Genomic DNA, 6,526 nt, shown 5'->3' on the forward strand with positions numbered 1-6,526 from the left:
GAAACCAGAAGAGACAAAATTTAAAATCCAGAGAGCTCTTCTGGCTAAGACTTGGCACAGACCACTAGCATTTGTAGCGAGCTTCCTTCCAGCAGGCTGGCAGGGCTCTTCAAGCCTCTCCCTCTGCTTTTGCCCTGCAGGTTTTCTCCGCAGTCAAACTGGGGAAATAAAAGATGGAACTCCAGTCTGTCATTTCTGCTTCTCGCTGGCAACATAACAAAAGCTTTTGTAAGGGAGGAAGTTGAAACTGGTTCAGACAAGGTTCTATTTGTGGACTTAATTTATCCATTCTGCTCTCGACTAGGGTTAACACAGATAAGTCAGAGTGAAAGCAGCGTAATCAGATGGTACCTCCCTCTTACATTGAAAGTTTTTTCATAAGCAACAGAGTATCCAAAGTAATCAAGTCAGTTTAGTATTCTTTGATAAAAATTGGACCTTGTTGGCTAGAAAAGGATGAATCCATTCTTTCAGCAAACATTGACTGAGCACCACCTACTGTGTGCAGTGTATCACACTAGGTCCTAAAGAAAGAGGAGGGACCAAGACATGGTCCCTGCCCCCAGAGAGCTTGTGGTCTAGGTAGGAGAAATGGGCAAGGAAGCAAATAATTGTCATCAGAGTGTTAGGTAAACCCTAGACACAGGTGTCAGATACAAAAGTAACATAGACTAGTGACTGATTGGGGCGCGTGAGTGGTTCAGTTGTTAAGCGTCTGCCTTAGGATCGGGTCATGATCCCGGGGTCCTGGGATGGAGATTCACATCCAGCTCCCTCCTCAGTGGGAAGCCTGTTTCTCCCTTTCCCACTCCCCCTGCTTGTATTCCATCTCTTGCTGCTGTCTCTGTCTCTCTCTCTCTGTCAAATAAATAAATAAAATCTTTAAAAACAAACAAAAAGAATAGCGGCTGATTAACCCATGGTTTAGGAGTGGTGCATAAAGTGTCAGATGAGAAAACTGTATATGGAAGGAGACAGCTCATGTTCTTGTTTAAAAAGAAAAAAAAAAAAGCTAAGAACAGCAGTAGGGAAGTATTTTGGGTAATAGGGGAAATGCAATCTACATGGGATAGGATTTTTTCACCTTCCTTGCAGAGCACACCTTCAGTCATTCTAGTGCTGATAGATTTAGCCTATGAGTAAACAAGAAGAAAACGTTCCCCCTAGACATTGGTTAGCTGTGTGACCTCATTTAGCCTGTATCCATTTGCCTTTTAGAAAAAACGCAGTAAGAATCTTTGGGGGAGGGGCGCCTGGGTAGCTCTGTAGGTTAAAGCCTCTGCCTTCAGCTCAGGTCGTGATTCCAGGGTTTTGGGATCAAGCCCAGCAGCAGCATCAGGCTCTCTGCTCGGCAGGAAGCCTGCTTCCTCCTCTCTCTCTGCCTGCATCTCTGCCCACTTGTGATCTCTGTCAAATAAATAAATAAAATCTTAAAAAAAAAAAGAATTTGGGGGGATCTTTCATAGACAAAGTATGTGTGCATAACACAACACATCTTTTCTAAAGGCAGTAGACATTTTAGAGCAATGTTTGGGAGGAACTTTGGATTTTATTTTTTCATTTTTATTTTTTAAGATTTTATTGAGCAGGGGTGCCTGGGTGGCTCAGTGGTTTAAGCCTCTGCCTTCAGCTCAGGTCATGATCTTGGGGCCCCAGGTTTGAGTCTTGCATCTCTGCTCAGCAGGGAGTCTGATTCTCCTCTCTCTCTGCCTGTCTCTCTGCCTACTTGTGATGTCTCTCTCTCTCTCTCTCTGTGTCAAATAAATAAATAAAATCTTTTAAAAAAGAGAGAGAGAGATTTTATTGAGCCGGCCTGTTGTGGGGCTCAATCCCAGGACTCTGGGATCATGACCTGAACCAAAGGCAGACAATTAACCAGCGGAGCCACCCAGGTGCCCCATGAGCTTTGGATTTTAGAAGTAAAGGTGTTTCGGGAGAAAATGTTGTAAAATTTCAATCACAGCTTTGGAACTATCTCTTTTCCAAGTAAGTATACCTGGACAAATATAAGAAAGGCAGGAGAAAATGCAAGCTAGAGGTCTCAGAGTTAAGGTGGCTATCTTTTTAAGTTTTATTTCATTTATTTATTTATTTTTGTTAAGGCAGCTGTCTTCACTGATTCAGTCATCCAACACATTTATGAAAGGCCTGCCTACTAGGTACCAGGCTCTAGATGCTGAGGGGTCAGGCGGTAACAAGACAGAGGTGGTTCCTGCCCTCCTGGAGCTTATAATCTAGTAGAACAGACAGAGACTAGGCTGATGGACATAGAAACAAGGGCACAGTTAGAAACTGTGATTGGCTCTTTGATATAAATAAACAAACAAAAAAATAAATAAATAAATGGGAAAGAGAGAGCAATAGAATGTCTAATTCAGTTTAGGGAATAGCCAAGGAAGATCTTGCTGAGGAAGTGACTTTTGAGCTAAGAACTTAAGGATGAGTTCCATTTGTCTGGTGAAGAAGATGGGAGAGGAAGGGGAGGATAACCTTTCTAGACAGAGACCTGAAATCTTTGCTTTAAAAGCAAAAGACAAAAGTACAATACATAACACCCCTCCCCCCGAGATTCCCTCTTTGTCATTTATTTTTCACTTTCAGATTTCAGTTCATGTTAATTTGATAAAAATGTGATTTTGGGGGTACCTGTGTGGCTCAGTCAGTCTGCCTTTGGCTGGGGTCATGATCCATGGATCCTGGGATTGAGCCCTGCATCAGGCTCCCCGCTTGGTGGGCAGCCTTCTCCCTCTCTTTGCCACTCCCACTGCTTGTGCTCTCCTGCTCTCTCGTTCTGTCAAATAAATAAATAAAAATCTTTAAAAAAAATTAAAAATCTGAGGAAGCTATATCAATACATGTGGATATACCTTGATTTTTTAAAAAAGATTATTTATCTATTTATTTGACAGAGAGAGAGAGAGAGAGATCACAAGTAGGCAGAGAGGCAGGCAAAGAGAGTGGGGGAAGCAGGTTCCCTGCTGAGCAGAGAGCCCGATGTGGGGCTCGATTCCAGGACCCTGAGATCATGACCTGAGTCAAAGGCAGAGGCTTAACCCACTGAGCCATCCAGGCGTCCCGATTTTTTTTTTTTTTTTTTAAATAAGGATAATTTCAGCTATCTCATACTGCGATGGTGAGGTTAGATGAATGAAAGGCATGTAGAACAATGCCTGGCACATGGTAGGGACATAATAAATAAATATGAACTTAATATTTCAGTGTATGGGTGTACTATAATTTATTTACTGAGTTTTCTACTGATGGGCCATTATATTGTTTCCAATCTTTTGTTGTTAGAAACCATTTGCATCTCTAAGATTTGATTGAGCAGGATGACAGTACCATACTTGGTTTTGTTGGCTTGAGCCTGTGGTTAAAGGCAAGCCTTTGTACTCTGATTCTCCTGAGATGACCGAACGGGAGCTAATCCAGCCAGCTCCCTTACACTTAGTTTTGTTACCCATGTGTCTGCTCGGAAACTTCCAAACATTGTCCTGTTAGGACTGTAATAGGCAAGCAGTTCTGGAGAACTGTTCCCTGACACACCCACACGCCCACATGCACAGCTGTGCCTCTGAAAACACTGCTGAGTTCTCTTTCCTAGCTCACTCTGTTAAACCTTTCCCTTTATTAACTCTCTTCACCAAATCTCTGTACTAGGAGTTTGAATGCCTGGATCTGAGTTCTAGCTCAATACTGCTCAATTAGCTGTGACTTTGAATAAATCACTGACCCCTGGTGTCCTGAGGATCACTTTCCTTGGTCAGCGGTATGTACTGCTCAGGTCCTGCCATTTCCTACTTCAGCTTCATCCTATTTTTTTTTTTTTTTAAAGATCTTATTTATTTATTTGAAAAAGGGAGGAGTATGGGAGAGGGAGAAGTGGTGCTCCATCCTGGGACCCCAGGATCATGACCTGAGCTAAAGGCAGACAGACAGTTAACCGACTGAGCCACCCAGGTGCCCCACTCTAGCTTAGTCCTAGAGCCATCTGCCTGCTCCAGGAGAAAAATTATATTTAAGTTATTATTAAAAGTTTGGGGGAAAGGTTATATATCCACATGCAAAATTTAAACACAGATACACTAGGCTATTAGAAGCCAAAATAGTGGTTACTCTCGAGAAGAGTAGGGACTAGGAGAGGACATAAGGGGGACTTTGGCAAGTCAGGAATGTTCTATTTCTTGATCTGTGTGCTGGTCACATGGGTGAAAAGTCATCATGGTGTATACTTACATTTTCTCCTTTCTGTATGTATATTACATTTCAATAAAAAGTTTAAAAAAAAAAAAAAAGGACGCCTGAATGGCTCAGTGGGTTAAGCCTCTGCCTTCGGCTCAGGTCATGATCTCAGGGTCTTGGGATCGAGGCCCCCATCGGGCTTTCTGCTCAGCAAGGAGCCTGCTTTCTCCTCTCTATCTGCCTCTCTGCCTACTTGTGATTTCTGTCTGTCAAATAAATAAATAAATAATCTTAAAAAAAAAAAAAAACAAAAAACCCAACAACTTAAAATGTACAAAAGACCATATAGGAGAAAGTCTTTCCCTTCCTTCCCCTCTCGAAAGACACTCAGTGACCTTCCTAGTGTACCCTACCAAACCTTTTCTATGTATAAATAAGTTTAATAAGTTTATATGTTCTTTTTCTTTCTTTGTACAAGTGTCATCATTATGTGTACTATTTGAGTCTTGCTGTTTCCACTTTAAAATACAACTCAAGATCATTCCATATCCTCACGTGTGGAAGAGACCATGTCTTTTTCATTGTTGTAATCGCATTGGATAGCCCAGTGCATGGCATAAAATTGTACTTGTTTACTAAATAGACTGTTGGGATGATGGCCTACCTGAGATAGAAACAGATCCAAGTACCAGAGCTTACTTGTTTTATTCATAGCAAATTATGCTCAGCGCCTGACATTATCTTTGCCAATAATTTAACACAGTTTCACTGCAGGAATTATAACTTACAGTTACATTTCACAAGCCAGTAGCATATAGGATAATGTCTCTTAATAAGTCAATAAGGAAATAACATACCTTAAACCAATGATAGGTTAATTACACTATTGTTTCAGGCAAAGGGAGGATAAAAGAAAGTCCAGATTCAGATGATGTGTACATTTCTACCAGTTGGTTCTTGGTAGAGTCAGCCCTTCCAAATAAAAGTGAGCTATCAGCTGCCAGGTTTGGTCCCTCTCTGCTTGGGGAATGTGGCTAGCAGACCATAGCACCACTGCTGGCCAACCAAGTGGACTGCCAGGAAGGTTATCACTCCAGGAATATTTACATGTCTTGTGCCACTGCCTACAGTAGTAGCCTGGCCAAGGCCGGAGCAGATATCTCTTTTCTTCCTCAGACTGCTGTACCCTTAACACCACTGCTAACCATGAGTAGCCTGGCCACAGTAGGAGCAAAGTGTTTCAAGATCTTTGGAGAGCCATTTAGCTGAGCAAAGAGTAGCCTTGCCCAGACTGAACACTCCAGAGTTACTTGTCAAAGCTCCTAGTTTTTAAAGTTTAAAAGGCCATCACATGATGGACACCACTGCTGTTACTATGGTGGCAGTGACGTAATGTTCCTCTCCACTCCAGGTGCAATAGTTCGATAAGAAAGTCCTAAAACCCAACCTCAAAACAATGTCATCACAACAAATTCAAACCACAAATAACTTTGTCCAAAACAAACTTTCAAAAACATGGATTTCAAATCGTGACAAGTCCTTTTACAATACTTTTCTAACCAAGGACAACCTGAAGTTCCTATTGCAATGATGCAGAAATGAAGTCAGAGGTTACTTCTGAAGTCCTAGAAGGCGCATGGGAAGCCAGAGCACCTTCTTCCTTGGTTGTCTGTAGACCTCTCCCTTGGGTCTCTCTCCTAGCTCTCCAGGGCTCTAGCCCTTGGGGACTAGCTGTTGCTTGTTAGCTGGAACCCTGCTGGAATATTTCTTTTTGGTCTGAAATGGTGCAACAACGGAACTGACCAGCCCGGCCTTCCCTGCGCCTCTCAGACTCCAAGACTGTATTCTGTAACACCCACAAGCTCTTTGCTGTGATTGCCAGAGTGAAAATCTAAGGTTTGCAAAGGTTGCGTGATTCCTTGAATGACGTTTGAAACCGGTTGCTGCTTTTGTGAGGGACTAAAATCCAGCCGTACTGGCCAGGAAGAACAGGACACCGCCGGCAAAGAGAAGGAGGGCGTGCGCGCCTCGATTTAGCAGGGTCTGTTCCTTCACCAGAAGCCTACACCTCCAGGCAGCGCTCACAGGGTCTTTCAGTCAGCAAGCAACACGGAGCTAGAGGAGCATTGTGGGTCGCTCAGACGCCCGGGGGCAGCAAGTCACCCAGGCGGCGTTTTCAGACGAATGCATTCTCTTCCTCCTCCACGGGGCTGAAGCGTTAAGCTCACGGCCCTTCCTCCCGGGTTCCGCGTCCCCGCAGCCCCGAGTCGCCCAAGCCCCTCCCCGCGCGGGTCCCTGCGGTCTCTCCTCCCCCGCTCACTGCTTCCCCAGCCCCGGCTCCTCT

The sequence above is a fragment of the Mustela nigripes genome, chromosome 13, assembly GCF_022355385.1.
Source record: "Mustela nigripes isolate SB6536 chromosome 13, MUSNIG.SB6536, whole genome shotgun sequence".
Taxonomy (NCBI): Eukaryota; Metazoa; Chordata; class Mammalia; order Carnivora; family Mustelidae; genus Mustela; species Mustela nigripes.